This window comes from Sus scrofa, chromosome 1 (assembly GCF_054392235.1).
Source record: "Sus scrofa isolate SSC_HxYL_T2T_F1_AM1 chromosome 1, Sscrofa_HxYL_maternal_Yorkshire_Landrace_v2.0, whole genome shotgun sequence".
NCBI lineage: Eukaryota > Metazoa > Chordata > Mammalia > Artiodactyla > Suidae > Sus > Sus scrofa.
The window spans coordinates 138,516,789-138,528,940 of record NC_139383.1 but is presented as its reverse complement, the minus strand read 5'-3'; the positions used below and the strand labels follow the sequence as shown (position 1 = coordinate 138,528,940).

Sequence of the window (12,152 nt, the reverse complement as noted above, 5' to 3'; positions counted from 1 at the left end):
TGAGAACAAAGGATGAATGGGAGAAAAACTGGTGGGAAAATAAGTTAGTAAACATATGGCAAATGAAAATATTGTTTATACAAACAATAGTCATGATGATGACTAATATAGGGAATAAAAAAGAAAGAAGTAAACACAGAATGATGATCTATGAAGTAGGAAGATGTAACAGGAGCTAAAACATTCTGCAGACCTGGTATTGTTCTGGAGGAGAGTAAAGGAACTGATTAACTTTGTGAATTTAAGCAAACAGGTTAAAATTTAATAGTACTTATAGAAAATAATAGAAACATCACATAGATCCCAAAATAACAGAGAGAGAAAAAAAGAATCAAATAGAATTCAGGAAAACTTAGAAAGAGTGAATAGGAGGCACAAAATGAGATAATAGTAATGAATCCAAGTATTTCAATAATCACAATAAATATTGATGGACTAAATTCATCAATTTAAAAGCATAAATTTACTTTTCTATAAGATTGAAGTTTACCATAATAAAACATTTAAAAAGGGAGATCATCAGTGTAGAGTTTCTACCAAAAAAACCCACCTATGGTTGTTTTCAAGGGTACACTGAAATCATAAGGGCAAAAAAAGTTGAAGATAAGACATAAGAAAAAGCTATACCAGGCAAACACTGATCATAAGAAAACTGGTGTACGTAATAGATAAAAGAGACTTTAATGTAAAAGCCATTAGGGATAAAGATAATTACTATGGAAAGATAAAAAGAATAATTCACTAGGAAAATACGACAGTTTGAAACATGCATGTACCTAAATAATATCCCTGAAAATGTTCTAGTGAAAATTTGACAAAATTACAAAGATATTGACAAATCCACAATCACATCTCTCTCACTAATAAAAATTATAAAATATTATTAAAAATATAGAATGTTTGAGTTCCCTGGTGGCCTAGCAATTAAGGTCTCAGCATTGTCAGTGCTACGGTTCAAGTCACGCTGTAGCTTGAGTTCAGTCCCTGGCCTAGGAACTTTGGTATGCCATAGGTGCAGACAAAAAAATAAAAATAAATATTTAAAAACATATATAAGATGCAAATTATTGTATTTGGAATAGATAAGTAATGAGATCCTGCTGTGTAGCACTGGGAATTATATCTAGTCTTGTGATGGAACATGATGGAGTAATGTGACTGGGTCACTTTGCTGTACAGTAGAAATTGACAGAACACTGTAAACCAACTCTAATGGAAAAAATAAAAATCATTTAAAAAAATATATAGACGTTTTGAATAACAAAGTTAACAAGATTTATTTAAGGGCCTTATTTATATAGACCCCTGTAGCCACTACATTTAGAGAACATACAGTCTTCTGAAGAGCTATGGAAAATTTATGAACATTAATCATAAGTGAACCTTTATGCTAAGTCTCAAAAATTTTAAAGGAGTAGTGTAAGAGAAAAGAATAAACTTGACTTCATATTGGATCTATTCCTTTAGCTCTAACCTTTGTGCTCTCTTGCCTATGCTTAGTGGTTGGCTCTGCACCTTTGAAAAAGAATGCTGCCTATAGTCTGAAATATATCTAACAGCCATTTCTCAAGGCTCTGCCTCCCTGGCTTAAACACTTTTCATCATAAAGGAGTTCCCATCATGGCGCAGTGGTTAACGGATCTGACTAGGAACCATGAGGTTGTGGGTTTGATCCCTGGCCTCACTCAATGGATTAACGATCCGGCGTTGCCGCGAGCTGTGGTGTAGGTCGTAGCTCAGATCTCGCGTTGCTGTGGCTCTGGTGTAGGCCTGTGGCTACAGCTCCGATTAGACCCCTAGCCTGGGAACCTGGGAACCTCCATATGCCGTGGGAGCGGCCAGAGAAATAGTAAAAAGACAAAAAAAAAAAGACAAAAAAAAAAAAACAGTTGCAGAACAAAAAATAACACTTTGGAGGTTTACAACAATATCAGACCTGCGAAAGCAAAGGATGACCACATCCCCTCCAGAGTTTGGCTGGTACCAAGAAGTCTGCAACAATCAAAGCCCTCTTTCATTTTAGTATGAAAGAAGACTTTCATAGGCTTTCTTTCTTCTTTCATAGGCTTTCTTTTTTCTGTTTCTTTTTCAGCCACCCTTGTGGAAAATGGAAGTTCCCAGGCCAGGGATTGATTCTAAGGTGGAGCTGACGGCAACTACAGCATTGCTGGATCCTTAACCCAATGCCCCAGGCCTTCGATCTAACTGGTACCTCCAAAGAGACAAGTTGGATCATTAACCTACTGTGCCAGAACGGGAACTCCCTGAAGTCTGAATTCTAACTCAGGTAAATTGGTTACTTGGGACAATAACCTGTCATCTTCTCCGTCTGCTGGCTTTCAGGATAAAGTTGCTATTCCTTGCACCAATCCTTGGATTTATCAACGCTTTGGATTTATTGGCTGTCCAATAAGTACAAGCTTTGACTTGGCAACAGTAGTATATATAGATAACATCCTTTCACCAAGATGCTAACAAATTAGAAATCAATCACGAAAACATGTCTTTAAAAATCTGTGATTTGAAATTTTTAAAAAGCACATTTCCAAATGGAAACATAGAATAAGCTTACTTAAACTTCACTTTTTAGTACAGAAAAATTGCGACTAGTACAGAGCACTCACATACCTTGTGCCCACTTTTCCCTTCACCAATATTTATACATTATTATTAACGAAATCCATACTTCATTCAGACTTCCTTGGTTTTAACCTAGTATCTTTTTTCTGTTCCAAGATTTTGCATTACATTTAACCATCACATCACCTTAGCCTCCTCTTGGCCGTGACAGTTTCTCAGACTTTCCTTGGTTTTGACAACCCTGACAGTTTTGAGGAGTACTGGTCAGATATGTCCAGTACAAAAATGTCCCTTGACTGAGATCTCCATGACTATGCTATGGTTGTGGCTTTTGGGGAGAAGAATCACAGAGGTAAAGCATCATTTTCTCCATCAAGGGTATATACTGTCAAGGTGCCACATCACTGCTGCCATTGACTTTGATCACTGGGCTATGGTAGTGTTTGTCTGTTTTCTCTACTGTAATTTATTTTATTCCCCCTTTTCAAACTGTCCTCTTTGGAAGAAAGTCACTAAGCATAGCCCATACTTAAGAAGAATCCATCTCCCTTACAGGCGAGTATCTATATAAATCATTTGGAATTCTGCATTGAAGACTGATTTGTCTCTTCTCTCTCACTGACTTATTTATTCAATCATTTATTTCTATCAGTGTGAACTTATGGATATTTATTTATGCTTTGGGTTATATGATGTTATTTATTTTGTTGCTCAAATTTATATGTGTATTAATATATATTTAATATATTGTTTATGTATATACAAACCTGTGTGTATATACTTTAATCCATATATGTGCACAAATCCATAATTATTTTTATATGTATCTTTCAGTATGTATGTTAAGCTAAGCATATGTTCACACTCACAAAATCTCTGACTCTAATCCAGTACCACATACTTCATTTGTTCTTTTTAATGAATAATTAAAAAAAAATAACAACAACAAAAACAAAACTCAAGACCCAGATTGTTTAATGGCAAGCTTTATCAAGAATTCAAGGAATAGAGAGTTCCCTGGTGGTCTAGTGGTTAGGACTCGGCACTTTTATTGCTGCAGTCTGGGGTTCAATCCTTGGTGTAGGAACCAAGATCCCATATCAAGCTGCTGCACACTGCAGCCAAAAAAAAAAAAAGAATTCAAGGAACATAGACAATTTTAAATATGAATTTGAAAGGCATCAACAAAGACCAAAAAAAAAAAAGAAAAAAAGGAAAGATATCCCACATTTAATGCCATTCCAAATGAAATCCCAGAAACGTTTTCAATGAAATTTTGATAAGCTGAATCTAAAATTTATGTAGAAGGTCCAAATAACAATAATAGCCAAGACAATTCTAAAGAAGAACACAAAGGGGATTTGCCTTACTATAAATTAATTACAGCTGAGCCTTGGTGCAGGCATAGACAAAAGGACAAATATAACAGAATATGGAGCCCAGAAACAGCTCCATATTTGGGAAATTGCTATATGAGAAAAGTGACAGTGTGGCTCAGAGGAGAGAAAAAACTATTTATTAAATGGTGCTGGGGAAAACCTAACTCAGGCCTTATATTTAAAAGTAGAAAGTTTGGAGTTCCCATCGTGGCTCAGTGGAAATGAATCTGACTAGAAACCATGAGGTTGTGGGTTCAATCCTTTGCCTCACTCAGTGGGTTAAGGATCCCGAGTTGCTGTGGCTGTGGTGTAGGATGGCAGCTACAGCTCCAATTAGACCCCTAGCCTGGGAACCTCCATATGCCGCGGGTGTGGCCCCAGAAAAGACAAAAAGACCAAAAAAAAAAAAAAAAAAAAAAAAAGTAAAGAGTTTGATATTTACCGCATCAGAATAAGGAAGGATTTCTTTCTTTTTTTTTTCTCTTTTCAGGGCCGCTCCCACTGTATATGAAGGTTCCCAGGCTAGGGGTCTAATCAGAGCTGTAGCCACCATCCTTCGCCAGAGCCACAGCAAGGCCAGATCCGAGCCACGGCTGCAACCTACACCACAGCTCAAGGCAACACCGGAGCCATAATCCACTGAGCGAGGCCAGGGACTGAACCCGCAACCTCATGGTTTTCTAGTCAGATTCCTTAACCAGTGAGCCACAACAGGAACTCCTAAGGAAGGATTTCTTAAACTAGAAACAAAAACCACACAAACCTTAAAACAAAACAATTATATACTCAATTACATTAAAATGTAATTAAAATATAAAACTTCTTAATAAAAAACACCTTCCAAAGTTGAAAAAATAAACCACAAAAGGTGGGGAAAAAAAAGAAAAAAAGAGGCACAGACTAAGGGAAGATATCTGCAAAATATTTAGCCAAAAAAGTATTAGAATCAAAAAATATCTTCATATATTTACAAAGCAGTCACGAAAACAACAACTACAAAGAACTGAGCAGAAAAAAATAGCAGAGTATATAAACAGGCATATCATAGAAAAGGAAACCAGGATAGCCAAGAAACAATAAAAAATATGTCCAATGCCACTAGTATTCAGGGAAATGCAAATTAAATTCACTACTTTGTACGTATTAGATTTGCAAAAATTCAAAACTCTTACAAGATTTTAAAAGGGTGAAATAAATTCAGCATTTTCCCTTCTCCTCTTGGGAAGTCCTCCAAAAGCAACAGGAGAAAATAATAACAGAAACACAAACTCCACCTTTGATGAAACAATTTGAATCCAAACCCACAAATTATCTGGAAGTACTGCCAAAAGCAATGAAAATTAAGCAGCAGAGGCAAGCAGAAGGGCAAGGATGCAGGCAATGGCTGAGCTCAAAGAGCTCAGAGTTACATACCAAGGTCTAAAACATAACCAAAGCCAAAATGAAGAATGGGGCACATGGGCTTGTGGCTGGAACTTCCCGGAAATTGGTTTAATTATGAGAAATATTGGAGGTAGGGCTGATTGAGAATTCCCAGAGACATGCCCCTCAAACACAAAGCTGAGTCTATTCCAGCACCTGAGCAGACCCACAGCTGCTTGTCTCCTTTAGCTGAGCAATGGTGAGTCAAGGAACTCATGCAGGCTACCCTAAGACATAAGGATGGTTCCTGCTGGGCACTAGTTGCTCAGGCCTCTCCTGGAGCCTTGAGATTAACTTCCTATAAATAGTTGGTATTTATATGAGAGTTCTGCAGAGAAACAGAACTAATCGGATGTATATATAGAAAGAGGCTGATTGGAAGGAATTGGCTCAAGCAATTACGGAGGCTGTAAAGTCCACAATCTGGGCTGGCAGACTGGAGACCCAGGGATGCTGATGAAGTCAGAGGCAGTCGGCTGGAGAATTCCTTCTCACTTTCGGAAGCCGGTCTTCTTGTTCTAGTCACTCCTTCAACTGAATAGATGAGGCTCCCCCACATTATGGAGGGCAATCTGCTCTAATCAAATTTAAGTGCAAATCTCATCCCAAAAACACTCTCCAAGGTGACACATGAAATGAATCATCACAGGGTCTAGGGTTCATTTCCTTAAAGGCAGAGTCTGAGGCAGGAGTTTGGATGCACTTGTTTTATAGAAGGAATCCTCTTGGGAAATGGGCAGTGATGGAAATAGAACAGGAAAAGTGGCTAAACAAACATGAACTCTAAGCTGCAGTCTAGCTTCAGGCTGATCCTTTGGAGACTTCTGCAGCACTTTCATGACACCAATGTTGTTTCCACTTTAAGCAAGGGGCCTGGGCTCTGAACTCCTGTGTCTGCTGGGTGGTAACTCTAGGCTACTCCAGAGCTGGGGGTATGACTGAGAACATCACTTTCCAGGTGGGGTGGTCAATTTTAGGTGTTAACTTGACTAGGCTCTGCTGCCTTTTGGTCAAACACCAGTCTAGATATTGCTATGAAAATATGCTATAGATGTAACTAATTTATAATCAGCTGACATTGAATAAAGAAGTCATGTGGGTGGGCCTCATTCAATCAGTTGAAGGCCTTCAGAGCAAAAACTGAGGCTTCCCAAAGAAGAAGGAATTCTGCTCAAGACTGCAACAGTGATTCTCACCTCTTGCCTGAGTTTCCAGCCTAATGGCCTATGTACAAATTTCAGACTTGTCAGAGTCCATAATCACATGCACCATTTTTTCTCTCTTTCTCCAACAGGTTTTAAACCCTCACTAATACATCAGGTGGGTGGGCTTTCATTTAGCCAATGGCAAATCTTTGGAGAAGGACTTACCTATGAGCCATTAGCAACCAACCCTCCCAGCAGCTGGAGGGAGGGTGCACTGGTCTGGTAAAGGGAATCTGGTAGGGCACCAATCACATCCACTACAATCCACTCCTGCACAGGCAGATCCACTTGCTTCCCACATTAAATTCACTCCATCCACGGACAGCTTCTCCAGGATTCTGGTCAGTCACAATTCCTGGGGACTCTCACAAGAGAAAAATTAGTGGAATGAACTACAGCTTGAACTGCTACAATTGATCCCATATCTGTAACTGATGCTGTCATCTTCCCCGTCCACACTCCCCCATCTGGGTTCTCCTCCCCCTCAACCAGCACTTGGTTGGTCCAAGTGGCTCCCATGGTAGAGTGTCCCCGACCCTCATGTCTGAGGGGTCTGGAGCTCAGGTTACTATGCTTTTATCAGACCGTGATTGCTATATGTGCACAGTTTACAATTTGTGTGAGAAAACCAAAGATCATCTGATGTCGGACACGCTCTGCCCTGCCTCCATGGTATAGCATCAGTTTTAGCTCCTGAGGATCAGAATCAGTTACTCCTACCAGTATGGTAGGTAATTCTTTCCTTTGCCTGCCGGTCCACCAGCATGAGTAGCCTGTAGTGACAAAGCAGCAGGCATAATTGTACGTTTAGTGGAATTCTTATTGTGTCCCCAAATAGAACTCTTCTCTCATCTCTGGAAACCAGGACCTCTAGACCCACAGAGCCTAAAGTTTCAGGAAGGGTGGGTCACACAGAGTAGTGGTAATCAGGGCCAGCCTATACCTCTTGGTCCCTGGACCCATGTATTCTACCTTTTATGAGGAAACTACCACGTAATGACCATTGACTTACGGTGTGTATTGCTTCTTTAAGATCATCCTAAAGGAGAGACTTAAAATAATCCCATCGTTAATCACAGGGCATATATAGAGTAGGCAGCATCTGGGACTGAGAAACAATCAGCTGACAACTGAAAAATTATCCCTAACTTTCCTTGGTGCCATGGTTTTCTCCTAGACACTGTCATTCTTTTTGTCTCAGGCTCACCTTGAGAGTCATCTTTCCATTTTCCTCTTCTTTGGACCAAGTGTCCCAAGTCCCTGTATTCTTATCCCTCAGAAAAGACTCACATTCTGACTCTCCATTCTCAAGGTTAGAGAGCCCCATCACTCAGTTCTTAGATTCCTCGTATTCTGTTTGTATCCATTCCCTTAACAATCCCATTCAGTCTATGGCTTTAAGCACCATTTATACACTGATGATTTCCAGACGTATAACTTCAGATACCCTCAATTCCAGATTCACATAGCCGTGTCATACTGGGGAGTCCTTCCTCCTGGGGATTTTTTTTTGTCTTTTTGCTATTTCTTGGGCCGCTCCCGCAGCATTTGTAGATTCCCAGGCTAGGGGTCCAATCGGAGCTGTAGCCACCGGCCTACGCCACAGCCACAGCAACGTGGGATCCAAGCCGCGTCTGCAACCTACACCACAGCTCACGGCAATGCTGGATCATTAACCCACTGAGCAAGGGCAGGGACCGAACCCACAACCTCATGGTTCCTAGTTGGATTCATTAACCACTGCGCCACGACGGGAACTCCCTGGCTTCTCTTTCTATCAATGAATTCCAGGCCCAGAAACATTGCATAAAGTAACATAGTGGAGTTCTGGTTGTGGTTCAGTGGTAATGAACCCGACAAGTATCCATGAGGATGTGGGTCCCATCTCTGGCCTTGCTCAGTGGGTTAAGGATCCAGCGTTGCCATGAGCTGTGGTGCAGTCGCAGACATGGCTTGGATCTGGGTTGCTGTGGCTGTGGCATAGGCTGGCGCCTGCAGCTCTGATTTAACTCCTAGCCTGAGGACTTCCATATGCCACAGGGGCAGCCCTAAAGGGCAAACAAAATAAAAAAATAACAAAATAGAGTCATATATATAGTATATATGCGAATATGTTAACATACAATTAAGAACATATTAATTCTACATAACATCTAAGGCAATTACACCTTCCTTTCTGTGTGATGCTTATCTACTTTGGCTATGTTTCTGTCAGATCTTTGGTCTTTTCTATTCTTGAACATTAAGAGTTCTTTATATGTTGGGAAGATCAGTCCTTCTTTTCAGCAAGTATTGCTGGGAAACCTGGACAGTTGCAGACAAATCAATGAAACTAGAACACACCCTCACACCATGTACGAAAATAAACTCAAAATGGCTGAAAGACTTAAATATAAGACAAGACACCATCAAACTCCTGGAAGAGAACATAGGCAAAACGTTCTCTGACATCAACCTTATGAATATTTTCTCAGGTCAGTCTCCCAAAGCAACAGAAATAAGAGCAAAAATTAAAAAATGGGACCTCATCAAACTGATAAGATTTGCACAGCAAAGACAACAAAAAGACAACTTACAGAATGAGAGAAAATAGTTTCAAATGATACAACTGACAAAGGCTTAATCTCTAGAATATACAAGCAACTTATACAACTCAACAGCAAAAAAGCCAACACCCAATGGAAAAATGGGGAAAAGACTTGAATAGACATATCTCCAAGGAAGATGTACAGATGGCCAACAGGCACATGAAAAAATGATCAAAATCCCTAAGTATTAGAGAAATGCAAATCAAAACTACCATGAGATGCCACCTCACACCAGTCAGAATGGCCATCGTTAGTAAGTCCACAAATAACAAATGCTGGAGGCGGTGTGGACAAAAAGGAACCCTCCTGCACTGTTGGTAGGAATGTAAGCTGGTACAACCACTATGGAGATCAGTATGGAGATACCTTAGATATCTATACATTGAACTTCCATATGACCCAGCAATCCCACTCTTGGGCATATATCCAGTCAAAGCTTTCCTTAAAAAAGACACATGCACCCGGATGTTCATTGCAGCTCTATTCACAATAGCCAAGAGCTGGAAACAATCCAAATGTCCATTGACAGACATTCGGATTAGGAAGATGTGGTATATATACACAATGGAATACTACTCAGCCATAAAAAAAGAACGATATAATGCCATTTGCAGCCACATGGATGGAACTAAAGACTCATACTGAGTGAAGTTAGTCAGAAAGAGAAAGACAAATACCATATGATAGCACTTATATCTGGAATCTAATAGAAGGCACAAATGAACTTTTTGACAGAAAAGAAAATCATGGACTTGGAAAACAGACTTGTGGTTACCAAGGGGGAGGGGGAGGGAGTGGAGTGGTTGGGGATCTTGGGGTTGATATAAACTATTGCCTCTGGAATGGATTAGCAATGAGATCCTGCTGTGTAGCACTGGGAACTATGTCTAGTCACTTATGATGGAGCATGATAATGTGTGAAAATAGAATGTGTACATGTATGTGTAACAGGGTCGCCATGTTGAACAGTAGAAAAAAAAAGTATTGGGAAAATAACTATAAAAAAAAAAAAGATCAGTCCTTTCTCCTGTGAAAGATTGCAAAAATTTCCCCAGTTTGTCATTTACTTTTTGAGCTTGTTAGTGATGTTTCTGTCATGCAAAAGGCTTTTGCATTTTTAATTTACATTTATAAATGTTTTCAACTTACTGTACTTGCATTTTGAATCATAATTAGAAATATCCTTAGGCCCACGTTTACTTCTAGTACTTTTTGGACTTCATTTTGTACCTCCCTGGCTGGTGAACCAGGACCAAGCGGTAGTGAGGAGGCTTTGCAGGGATGGGGGTGGGATGTCAAAATAGGGGTGGTCCTACCCCATAGGGAAGCAGATTTCTCCCTGCATCAGTCCACATCATAAACATGTTCCAGAACAGTCCTGGATCCCAGCCTGCTCTCTAGCTGCGGTTTTTCCCATCTACCCCATTCCTGCAGCCTTGAGCTCCTCCCAGCCCAGAGTAGGGCACTTTCACCTACTACTGCGTAATGTCCTCTGGGGCAACTGGAAACATCAGGACCTCAGGCTGGCACAGGCTATGACAGCAAGTCCCAGGTCACAAAACAAGAGGAGGGCAAGGGTTTATTGGATCCTAGGACCTCACCCTGCCTCTTAGTCCTGGATTCCCTGAGGTCAGCCTGACCCCAAAGCAAGCCCTCTCTGGAAGTCTTGATTGGAAGCTGCTTGTCTAAAAGCCCACTCAGGACTAAGTTTTCAGAGTCAAGGCCCCAGAAGCCAGACAGAGTCTGGGAATGAGAGAAGGAGCCTCAGGATCATGGCCCCGTCACAAACAGGCCCCCTCTGTAGCCAGCCTGTGGGACACAAGGAAGATCTGAGGAGGCAGTTTGCCCACAGTGGTTCTTGCTCAGAGGAAGGCACAGAGTAGGAAGGGGGCATCTAGGCCTAAGGTCATCAGGGACTTCAACTGAGCAGGCTACTCTGCAGGGACACCTGGGAGCTGCTTGCCAGCCGGGTGAGAACAGGGAGGGGTGCTTGCGTGAAGGCTGTGGCCTCAGCTGTTGATCCCAAGAGGCAATGCAAGAAGGTTATGGCTGAGGAAGGCCAGGTGGTCCCTTAAGCCTGTACTTCCCAGCCTGTCATGTTACAGTACCACGACGTACGAGTGTGCCACCCTAGGGTAAATGGACAAGTCTGCAGGGAACTGGGGGAGGATAAGCAAGAGAGGTACAACCCCACTCCCCAGGCCCTTCCAGCCACCTGGAGGGCTGAGGAACTCAAAGTGCCTCATTCAGGAATGTCAGAGAACAGCAGCCCTGCCCTTGGCTACCAACTCGCCCTGACACTCCCCTCCCACCCTGGCTCCTGCTCCACTTCAAGCCCAGCTCTTGACAAAGACACCAGGTCTCTAGGTGGTGGCACTAATAATTGTACAGGGCTGGGGCCTTGAATCTGCACAGCTCAGCAAGGCCAGGATCTCTGAGGAGATCAGGGTTCCACCCTCTGGGTGGCTCCCATGCTGAGGGCCTTTTTCCCCATCTTGTGGAGGTCAGCCAGCACCACCAGGAACCTCCGGTATAGCTAATAAAAGAAAGAAAGAACACACGTATGCACATGGGGGCACACAAAGGTAGAACACCTCCTTTCTGGCCAGGAGGAGAGAGGGAGAAGAGGAAGATTCATGGGGCAAAGAAAAGGAGTCCTGTCAAATTTCCCCAGGAGGCTAGATCCTTTCCCTGGCTTAGGGGAGAGATGGGGCCTGGGGACAGGTCAGTCTGGCCAGCATCGCAACCAAGCAGCCCCACCCCCAGCAATGTGGCAGAAACAAGCTCAGGTCTGAGCCAGATTCCTCTGAATGTAACTGACAGGATGGGGGAATGGTAGGGATCCAGTCATTTAGGACAAGCCAAGAGGCCACTACTTCTCCGCAGCTCAGAGCACTCAGCACCCCCTTTAAAAGAGCAACCAGCAAGTACTGACTGCACATAACACACCAGCCACTGTGCTTAGCGTGTCACGCACC

The 12,152-nt window shown here is 41.9% G+C and overlaps 1 protein-coding gene across 1 annotated transcript in view; it reads right to left on the bottom strand.

Moving 5' to 3' along the window:
• PLA2G4D (phospholipase A2 group IVD) overlaps positions 1-7,464 on the bottom strand; it is a 47,456-nt gene extending 39,992 nt beyond the window's left edge. The window contains exon 1 of the mRNA XM_084973824.1: positions 6,752-7,464. The gene's annotated coding sequence lies outside the window, so the exon portion shown is untranslated. The remainder of the gene's footprint in view (positions 1-6,751) is intronic.
• Positions 7,465-12,152: the final 4,688 nt, after the last annotated feature.